Genomic DNA, 11,836 nt, shown 5'->3' with positions numbered 1-11,836 from the left:
TAAAAAAGCGATAGCGAAAAGATGTTAAACAAAAACGTAAAAAAAAAACAGCCCCGAGGGAAACACTTTACGGCCATATTCGTGACCTCATCTGCATCGCGGTATTTCATTCAGTTTTCATTTTACATTCTCTTATTTTCAAAGTGAGAGAGGAGGGATGGAAATGTATCAAAGCTTTTTGAGTACTTTGAACCGTTGAAGGCTCGCAAAGGCGTCTCACCGTGATGGCACGGGAGTTTCTGTCAAAATTTTAGTTGAAAAAAAAATCGAGACCGTATCCCCATATCCTCGTGAACCGCGCGATCCCTCAATTTTTTCGTGCTGGATAACAATGCAGAGACGAGAAAGTTGGAATTATGCGCTATTGGGAACGACAAGTGATTGAGAGAGGCGGATCAATATTCTGAGAGGAAAAAAATCAATTATTGACGCGTGAAAGGAGCGCGACAAATGAGAGTGTCAACAACAGTTTTGTATGAAATGTGAGGGGAGATCGCAGTGACATTAGTCCGAGAAAAATGATGAGAGGTGTAAGCTGAGGATGTAAACTCGTTAGTACGATTGATAAAGTTCGTGCAATTATGAAATTTCAGTGGCATTTTCCCTCACCCCACTGAACTCATACACTTTCGCATGTCAATTCACTTTACCTCAAATAAAAAATATATTTCTCTTTCTCTGTCTCTCTATCTCTGTTACGGGTGCAAACTAGCCGAGGAACACACATTTTCAGAACTCCGGTACGTGTGCTGCAGTGAGCTCGCTTTCATTAGTGCTTGCTATACAGTGGTCAGAGATTGCTCGGCGTCTGTATAGAGAGGCACCGGATTTTTAGTTTTTCAACCAAAACGACTCGAATGCAAGACCAGTGAGTGTACAATTTTCCACTGAACTGGCCGCAGAGGACGTATTAATTAGAGGGAAAATAACATGAAATACTGTACAATCTTTGCCGACTCTGGCGAATTTCCGCGAAACGTTTTGTTTCCCTAGCAAGTGGAAGAAAAGAATTAAAAACGGATAAATAAATAAATAATGTGAGGCTGCCCCGAATAAAACAATACTCCTTATGTTCGGTTTCTTGTTTTACCGGGGAGACGTTGGTGATTTGAAATTGAAGTTTTAAAATTTCAATCTGACAATTGAAAGAATGGGCACTCGTACATATAGGTAGAAGCTATTGTATTCTTTTGAGAGCTGAAGATTAAAGAAACTGCGGTCGTGCACTTGAGACCCGTTTTCCGTCGCCCGTTTACCTACCCATCGTTCGAGAACTTGCCAAGTGTTTAATGAGTGCGCGCTGAAGATATTGCTTTCGCTAAAGTTCAACTATCCACTTCTCACGCCCCCTACGGCTGTTGTATCGTTTTCTCGGTTAGTTCCTATTGCGAGAGGTAGAAGTTAACCGGGAAAACTTCTCTCAGTCACTACGACTGGCGACTCCATAAAAGATAAAAATTATGAGTTTCAGTTCGCTCTTGGATTTTATTTGATGAAAAAAGTAGAAATAAATGGAGGAATAATTTTTCTGCGGTCGGCATCTGCATTCGAGTAGATGAACTCCATTCGCGGTGGGGGGGGGAAAACTCCAGGAGTAATTACATGACAACTCACGTAATCGGTTGGCGAAATGCTTATTCCAGAGATTTTTACACTCTCTCGGGAAAAATAATAATGCTTTCTCATTGTGGAAGTTTCACTTGGTTGAGAATTTTCCTGCACGAAATGTAATATAGAAGAAAATAGCCTATTTACGAAAAAAATGAGGAACACATTGCGAAATGAGCAAATATGAAAAATTCCCCCCATCAAATTACTGGATATTGCTGATTGAGTCCCATTCATCTTTTCCCCTCTTCCAAACTAATCAATGCGAGCTGAACCGACAATCCATCAATTCACAATAGAATCCACAAGTCTCCACAATTCCATTCAGAAAAAAAAAAATATCCGTAAATCAGTGAGCATCAGTCGGCATCCCACGTACCCCATGACAATTCGTATTCATCGTTCGTGCTGGCCCACCCCTGAATTTCCTGACAAAAAATAGCATTTCCAGTGGACATATCCAATTAGCTCCAGCACCTTCCACTGGCCCCATTCGTTCCATTCCCCATTCTCCCCGGAATCTTTTCACTCGCACGCGCTTAATATCATATTGACGCGTTGTGTGCGCCGGGCAATCAAGCCATCCGCCAATAGCTGAAACAGGGAAAAATCATGCAGCATCAGCAAGTGCCTCTGGAAACTCAATCCCTCCACCAACAGCTTGAGTAGGTTAATGCGCATGACAAGCGCAAGGCTTTGTTGCCATCGTCATCGAATCCTCTCACCTATGGCATCACAGGACTGCTTTCATCATTTCGTTCACAATGTTCCTACTGTCCAAGTCAATATAACAGTGTGTTGTCACAAGAGCCAACATACTGGATATACTTCACGTACGCAAAATCGATGAAGCTGTTTCGGACGATTCATCAAAATTTATGTTGGTGTTGGTATTCCCTCAGATGAGCTTACGATCGAATTTCCGGATTCGAAATGCTTTGAAGGATATCTGTAATCCGAGGAGACCGAGGCGCATGACAAGCAACCGACATTTGTTATACCAGTTACCAATACCCGGATGCGAATCCTTGGCATGGACAAAGCTGAGTTAAGTTCAATCCTTCCATTAGGCATTTGAGGCTTTCGGAGATATTTTTCAGGCACAAACAAAGTTTAATTAAGGTGAAAAGGAGGTTGTATTTCCGGATACAGGATGTTCTGCAAGATGTCTATAATCCAAGAATACCCAATGCGCATGACAATGAAGAGCTTTTGTTAACCCCATCATCAATGCCTATCATGAATATCGTGTAAGGTACTCAGAGTGTGTTAATGAAATGTGTATTCACGGTTAGTCTAGCTATTTCCCTGGTAATATACGCCAGTCGTAATACTGTAACGTTCAGTAATACATTGCTGTAACAGCCAGCTCAGTGGAATCATCCCTCATAAACAGAATTGATGAGCCTTCAACCTCGATTCTTCGGTTTAGGGTGATGCCACTATTCTTCCAGCTGAGTCGACTCCCTTATTTCCAGATATGAAAGCATGTTTATATGAACACACAGTGAATACATCTTATGTAAATATAGCCAGTGCCTACTGTGTTTAATATCTCACTCTTCATGCTGGCGCCTACTGCAAATGATCGCACTGCCATAGAATTTCCCACGTGGCATTTGCTGTTCTCTGGAAACATTCCAACCGTATTTTTACCCCCTCTTTCACTGCTCTATGTGTACAGCTCAACTGATATATGAGACCTGAATCCACTGCTCTTCGAGTTCATGCAATTTATGACGTCGTTCTCAAGCATCAATGGGGGAAAAACACTTTCTCATTGAATATTCGTTGCTACGTAGGTACGTTTACGTGGGTTTTATGGCGGGTTATATGATGGGAGTGAAAAGATATGTAGGTTATCCTGGTGGTTACGATCATTGCCTGCTATGTGTGCATTATGCTGATGGAAGTGTGGTGGGGTGTGATGAGATTCTCCTGTTTGATATCCACCAAATAGATCAGTCTCTGTGCTGTTTCACTCTTCGTTTTTCTGCTTTCCATTCCTATTCATACCCATAAAAATTCAAAGTTCAAATTTGTGCTGCATTTATTTATCTTCTTCCTGAAGAATGACTGCCTCTCATTAGTGATAAAACTATTGAGCACCCTATTTTCAAGGCTTTTAAAGGTACGATGGAGTGGGAAGCATTGTGTCGGTTCACTTCCGTGTAATTAGAGTAATCTCCTGCATTACTCCCATCTAATGCTTGAGAATTTAATTAAGAAAAGCAGGTAATTTGCGCTGGGGAGAATTACCTCGTTCATGAACAGAAAAAGCCAAGCTGAAAACCTGAGTAGAATTTCAGCATATTTAGGGAGCCAACATAGTTTTTCCCGAAAATTTTCAATCCATTGATTATTATGTCGACATATTCGGGTGCGGCGTGACTAAGACCCTTCGTAACTTTGGCGCGCTCAATGGACAATTAATTTTATTATCATCAGCCTGTTTGCAACAATATTTTGTATCCTATTGCCATGTTTGCAACCCTTGAATCATTATTTTTTTGTTCGCGTGAAACAGTTTATATTCGAGTGGGTATTGTGGATAGTGGCGCGTGACACGAATGCTTTTCCGGTGGTTTCCCCAGGGGGAAGTTGTTGGTAAGAGAGTGTGTATGAGGATCCTTATCGCTTATTTCTTATTTCTCTCGCTTTCGGAGGAACCATGGGGCGTGAGGCGCCGGTGTTAACCAATCTACAATATCCAACGCTGTTTTCCACCTTTCACCCCTTGCAATCCGTCATTCCCCGATTCTCTCATTTTTGGCCAGGCGTGGGCTTGTGCGCTTACGCTTGACCCGGTTGTTGCCGGAGTTATTCTTCATCGGTAAAAATAGAGACTCTTTTTGATATTTCTACCGAAAAATTCTGGAGAAATGATGCGAGAGGGATAAAACTTTTGGCTAAAGTTGCCGAAATATTTTTTTGAAAGTAATGATAGAGAATTCCAGTAAATTTTTCAAACTCAGTGAAATTATCTGTACATTGACAGAAAAGTCGAAGAATATGAGTGAATTTGTACGAAAGAGTTGGATATTTGGAGGATTTGCATAATCCGAATATTTCAAAAGGATTGTGTACATTTAGATGAATGGAATGGGGCCATATTTTACCGAGTAAAATCCTGGGATCATTCATGTAAGTGGGTGAGAATGGACCCAAGGGTTGAATTTGGTGATAATAAACGCGGTAGCCCTCCCTGGTGCTTGACATTCTGGGTGTTATCTCGGAGCCAAATGGTGGTACGGGTTTTAGGGGCAGGCTTGAGATAATGGCCACAGGCTACACGAGGGATATAGGTTCAAAGGATGCTGACGGATAGCGATGTACTCTTTTATTACGCAAAATATCCTGGCAAAAGTCATGAGTCATCTTGGGTAAATTCCTGAGGGATGAGTAACAAGCGCCCTAGCAGTGTTAACCTCCGATATGAGAATTGTTAGATAAGATGATATAAGGTTTGAGTACTTGTACAATACGAGAGACGTGAATATGTCTCGAATATTTTAGGACATTAAATTTATCTTTTCTAATTTGTCTACCTATTGATCTGGTCACTATTCGTAAGTTTTGGGGGTAGAAGGAAGGCTAGAGTATTCAGTTTTCCACGCCTCTAGGGAATCCTCTTCCATCGTCTCGTGTTCTTCCTTCCTGACCATTTTCCCAAGCTTGTTTCATTCTTGGCTCCCTGAAGCGCGTCTTTCTGAGGAAGATGATCTCCACGGGACTGGTCAGGAGTAACTTTATTTTCAACTTCCAGGGCAGCTTGTAGACAGGGCAAACTCAGTGCCCATAGGTGTATGTACTGTGAGTTTATGTACACATGGTTGAGAAACCTCCGGAAGTTCCGGCAGGTACAATGCACCATGGATCAATGGCTGAGCTATGCTGCAAACTTGGGACGTATATAGGTGTTACTGGACATCTGGTATTCCAATACTTGGGGGAAGTGTTAATAGACTCGAAGAAGGGGCTTACTGTGGGGTATGAGAATATGCGGTGGTGAAATGAATATTCTTGGTAAATGCGGTGGAATTCGATAATTGTGTTCGGTTTTTTTTACGGGAGGCGGGGGACGGTAATTATCGGGTATTGAGGAGTTCAGAGAGGATTATCCGAAACGTGAATTTGGGGTAATGGTTTAACGGTATTGGGCGAGAAACTCATTAGCCCTATCCATTGAGTTCTTGGGTTGTAAATTCACCATATGGTAAAGAGTTGTTTAATATAATTTCCGTGATGATTAAAAACCCATGAAATTCCTAAGTAAATTGTGTGTGAATTTCTGACAGTTGTATGAGCGCGGGTGGCCTCAAGTTTTAGTGTTTTTTTTTCTCCAAGTAATAGAAGCATGTCGTTTTAATCCCTTTAAGTTTAGTTTGCGCACGTACAAGTCATAAAATGCCAAGATTTTCTCTCATGAAAACCTTTGTCAACTTATTTGTCCAACAAATTAGTTTTCGTGTCGAGCAGCCCCGAGAGACCACATTTTCGTGGTCCACAAGGCCAATAACGTCCACACCTCGCCATAAACATATCACCATAGCGAAAATGGAACACATATTCGCTTAAATTGTTATTGGATTGAATATTCAGAAAATTATTGCTGAAATTTCGAAATTCTCATCATGTGCACCTGGACATTGTAGGTCCACGAATTTCTAGTAATTTTTATCTCATCCATTGGCTGTCTTATATCTCTCTAAACTTTAATCCTCCGACACTTTCTCAAGATCATTACGGGCCACTGCCGATCTTTCCGGTACTCCATATTGAATAGAGTCATTTATCCCGATGCTGCCAATAAAAGGCAAATAAATTTCCGCTCGGTAGCCACCATTGGCCGATCAGATATATATTACCTGCTGCTCGGTATACCTCGTCGAAATCCGGTCTGCTGCACTTTTTCTCATCGCTTTCCTTTTTTTTCCACCATTGAGCATTCAACTCGGGGATTATGACCCGGCAACTGCTTCGCGATATCCCCTCTCATCTATTCACTAGTAGGCCAGACCCGATAAGCTGTTTCAAACAATTTTATCTGGCCGTAGATAAAAAAGTATACAAAAGGAGGAGAAATAGTCTTGAGTTTGGATCTCACAGTTTACTTTGTTCGTAAAAATTTATACTTGTCGATAAGGCTGAGGGCATTTAATTCATTGCATAATGTAATACTCTCTCTCTCCCTCTCCCTCTTATTGCGAAGAAAAAAACTTGAGTAAAAAAGAGAGACATACTGGTATAAGTGACGAATTAACGGGGTACCGCATTCGCAAATGAAGTCCCCGATCTCTCAGTTTCTTTTTAAGAACAAATGTAAGTTGAAACGAGGAGTAACGACTTGGAAAATTCCAAGAGTCTTCTTGGTGCCACGTGGAATAGTAGCTGGAGAACAGCCTTGGGGGAGGGGACAACGGTAATTTCTTCAACGGTCGTTGCGGTGGGAGGAAAAAGAATGAATGCACCTCTTGCACTTGTAATGAAGTGGGGTGAGTCTTGCAGTCTATTCTTTAGTCACGGCGAGGAAGGGTTGGAAGGGGGTGCGGGTGACTTCTGAAGTCTTAGAGCCCTTTCACCTTGATACGATCCATTCCTAGGACTAACGAGTTCGTTCCAACGTTTTGCCAACTTTTCCGAATTACCCAGTCTCCTTACTATCGTTCGTCTGTATAATTGTCCAGCCGACAGTTTTATATTCACCGATTCAGGGATTCGCGGAAAGGGGAGCAGCGAACTTTGCCCGGAAAAGTGAGACAAGTCCGTATTATCCTATTTTTTCCTCAGGGCATTCGTTGTGATGTCCAATGAACACTGGTAAGTGAAGTGTTTCTTCATTCAAGCGGTACTGAATTCTTCGGGGTTGGAAAGCGGTGGAGTAATGCATTATTTAATGGAGAGGGACTTCGGGAGAGCGCTATTGTTTCATTGTTCTCAGGGGCCGCACTATTTATTCTGACGCATAATAAATTTTCAGTCCAATAATTTTTATCCAGATAACAACGAGAAAATCCGAGAGGGGACACATACCACGAATGCCTATTTTTTTTACTGCATAAGATTTCGGAACTTGGCCGTTAGCTCAGTCTCTCACTTGTTTTTTAACAGTCAACTTTGTTAATGACGTCGTTTGCATGGTTAGGTGTGAGCTTTCCCTCGAGCAAACTGACAAACTCCCGTCGGGATATACGATTGATTCAGTTAGACGATATTTTAGCCCGTCCTCCTCCCCCACACCTAATCCTTCGTAACCTAATCCTAAAGTGGTTCTAACTGGTCTATGCTCGGGGACAGACAACGGTCAGGAAGCTTGGTGGCTCGGGGAATATACCTCTCAAGGACTAAATCCCTTGGGCACTTTCACCACCACTGTTTGCTTCAATCTGAAACTAACGAGAGACTAAACCACAAAACGATACTTGCATATTCATTTGCTATCCTTCCTGATGTATATTTCATGCTCCAATGGTAATTTTTCATGGAATAATGGCCACTGCGGTGGACCAGAGGATCAACACACATGCGGACCACTGTATTTCTACCCGGTGAGCTACAGTTTTTTTGTTTGTTTGGAACTTTCGGATGGCACAAAACCGCTGTCATAGTAATAGATGGAAAAAGCCTGGTCAAGCTTTTTCATGATTCCAGTGGATACCCTGAGGGGGTAATCGTTAGTGATTTTTTGAGCTTTCGGCATTGCCATGATGAAATGGTTAATTGAATAATCTAATAGCTTAAGTTGGAATTAGGTTTTTGCTGTTTAGAAATAAAAATCAAGGGATTACGCAGATTTTATACTCGTGGGAATTATTTATTTGAAGTGGTGGGGGCTTCAACGAAAATTGCGAAATATTCGGAGATTATTTGCGAATATCGATGGTTTTTTGTTTCGTTTGCCGGATTTATTATTTATGTTTCATTTATTGGTATTTGCATTCACTTTATATGTATTAATGGACGACTATGGCATGTCATCACAATGAAGACTTTTTATTTTATTGTGAGATTATCCATAAATATGAAACATAAATATTAGAGAATACTTTAGTAATACTTTTAGAGGAGATTATGGGAGAGGGAATTAAAGATTGGACTATGAAGCTTTAAATTCAAATGACGTTTACCGCTCAAACATCATTTACATAAATTCAACATGATCACCAGAACAAAGGGGAGGATTTTTAATAAATTTTTAATATTTTCCTTTCTCAATGAAATTCTCGGGAAAAATGATTAATCAACGCTCTCATGAAATTGAAATCATTATTGAAACTCGAGCATTTGTTCTTCATGGAATTCAATGAAACGCGTGAGTTAAAAACAATTCCAGTGATGAATGACACGAGTACTGTTGTCGACAGGCACTAGGGCTTCCGCATGCTCCTGGCCTTTTGAATACCACCAGACAATAAGGACCATTCGTTAGAATAAGGGGTTGAATGGATGAATATAACGAGCCAACGACGGCAGCGAGCCCAGTTGAAAAGTCATGGGCGACGTTAGCCCATTATTCGTAACAAATACGCCTCCAACGCTTTTTGCTTACAATTCGCCGCGTGAAAATGTGATGTGTAGCCAAGGTTTGCAGTTCACCCCGGTGGAGGGAATTTTCCCGTTTGTGAGGGAGCGACCGAGAGGGTGAGGGTGGAGTTTGGTACGTACGGGTGTATGTGGAGAGTTTAGCGCCAAGCCAGCGTCACGCAAATACGGGCCATTAGCTTGATTTCATGTCCACCTGTGTCAGGGAATCAACGAATCGAATTAACCGTGTGAATCGATGGAGAGATCCATCTCAAGTTCTCATTTGTTTTATTAAAGTAGTACAACGATTGAAGCATCAAATGATTTCTGGACGGGACACCATGACAGTACTGAGCCAAACTAAAGCAGTATTCACGATCGGTGGTGAATCAATGGAGGCAGATAGAGAATGGCCGGCTCGGCTGAGTCTCTCTACTTGAAAACGAGTGTCACCGAGCCCGAATGAGATAACTCGGATGAGATAAATTTGTGCGTACATTCCATCCAGTGTTACTTCCCTCCTCCCGCTCTCTCTACCGACCTTGTCCGACACCCAGTGACACGTGTATCACTGATTGGTTTGATTTGTGAGCACTCCTGGTAATCGAACTCTCCTGTAATGCTCTCAATGCTGTACCTGTCAAGATGAATTACCAAACTCTCAATTTTTTGGTTGTTTTTTTTGTCCGCCATTTTTCGCAGAATTTTATTCGGTATTTCGCTTATTGCTTCGAAAATTCTATTTCATCATCGACCAATAGGCCTCGCTTGGACCACTGCTATCGTATAAAAACTGAATTTACTCAGCAGAAAAACAAACAAGAAAAAAAAAACAAAAATATTGATAGGATTGTACTGATTTAATTGCAGAAACCCATCAGAACCGAGCGTACAATAGTTTTTTGGTTCACCGACTTCATACGCAGTCGGAATAAAAAACAATACCGATGAGAAATAAATGCATGATGGCGCGAGGCGGAGGGGGGTGGGGTACCCTCTGAAGAGAGTATTGTGCAGTAGAGAATTATGATCCTGCAGATAGCCGAGTGGATAGAGGAGAATCCCCGTATTATCTCTTATCTGTATGTGAAGAAATACTGACTGTGTCGACGAGGCATGAACATCCCATGCCTCGTTTCTACCTCGGTTCGTCGCATCCAGGATGAATTGCCAAGGGGTCCAGGGGACAAGAAAGGAATTTTTCGACAATCAGGGTAAGACGAGCTCGTTGGAATTTATCTCTAGAAATTTCGTGTCGCCCTCCAGCAATTTTTCCCCTTCGTTCGTCTCTCGGGTTATTCTCAGTTCTATCACGGTTATGGAACGAATGTACCGAAGGGCGAATGACTTTCATCAAGATTCCTCGCGATGGGTCCATTGAAGTGATAATTCCGACTGCCGCAATGAGAAATGTGATTTTCAAATTGGAGAATTTGAGGTTTGAGGATAATAGTTGTTTGAGAAGTTGTCGGAATCGGAGGTTTCATTACTCTAATTTTTAGTAAAAACAATTCATAGTATTAATTTCAATGGAATCAATTTTGAAGCATACTCCGATAGAGATGGAGAGGAATATTTGTATTTAATTACTGAATTAAATTTATTGGGCCTCAATGAAGAATTTATCATGTAAACCTGTGTATGCTCTCTCAATTTAGAAATAATTAAAATCAACAAGATATTTTATCGAGGATTGATTTTGCCTTGCAACGTTCAGTCCATACCATGTTTTTTAGTTGTAAATATAAATATTGAATTTTCATATAACGCTGTTATGGAGCTCACCTATCGCAACACTTTCAATTGATTAAATGTACTTTAATCTACATTTGCAATGAGTAGTGATAAATGATTTTTCCCCCCACCATGAAAGAACACAAATATCAGGTTCTCCATGTCCGACCGAATATCTACTTTTACTACTGTCAATTCTCTGTCCGCTGAGTCATACATCCCAGGCTTATATGGAGGATAAATGGCAAAGACGAGAGTAGCCGTAACCAGGACGACACTCTCACCTTTGTCAGTGGGAATGACCGTCATTCTTGTTTCATTTTTCACCAATTTTCGAAGGCCCCCCCACTGCCCCTCAATCATCCAACTCCAATGCTCGTCACAAGGCTTTCATCCGGTTATAGTGGCAGAGTGCACGATGGGATATAACTGTGGGGAACAAAGGGATACTTCTATCTACAGTACATAGCACGTATGTAGTTTATTGGAAATGGGTCCATGTACACGAGTGTCTCAGTATGTACGTATACTTCAGGACTGAACATATACTGGGTTTCTCGGTTGCATTGCAATGTCAAATACAAGTCAATGGACGCCCAGTGCCTCGTGGAATGTGAATTGAAAACTTGGGAAATTCGGTAGAGAATTCACGAGGCAGAACAAGAATATCTTGGTGTTTTGTCAATTGATTGTTTTGGTAAAGAAGGGCTCAAGGGACGGGGATCATTTTCGAAAAAATTTTAAAAGTCTTCTCGTTCGCAAAATACTTTGAAAGAACATTGTATCCCATTTACATTTACCCCATCGTCTCTTTGAGCCCCAACAAGATGGCCTGAGGAAGGAAGTGAATGCACGGCATGAGGGCAAAAGCCCCCGATGGAAGGAAGCGTAACTTCAGGAAGACCGGACGGGGAAGCCACCGGTCTCCCGGTCGTTTGATCCCACCAACCACTCATGATGCTCCTCTACT

General features: G+C 41.5%; 1 protein-coding gene across 15 annotated transcripts in view; it reads left to right on the top strand.

The window, feature by feature from the left end:
* The window catches only part of Rg (rugose), a 177,293-nt gene that overhangs the window by 68,888 nt on the left and 96,569 nt on the right, over positions 1 to 11,836 (top strand). The window lies entirely within an intron of this gene.

This window comes from Diachasmimorpha longicaudata, chromosome 17, assembly GCF_034640455.1.
Source record: "Diachasmimorpha longicaudata isolate KC_UGA_2023 chromosome 17, iyDiaLong2, whole genome shotgun sequence".
Lineage (NCBI taxonomy): Eukaryota > Metazoa > Arthropoda > Insecta > Hymenoptera > Braconidae > Diachasmimorpha > Diachasmimorpha longicaudata.
The sequence above is the reverse complement of the archived record's forward strand: the minus strand, read 5'-3'. Positions and strand labels throughout refer to the sequence as shown.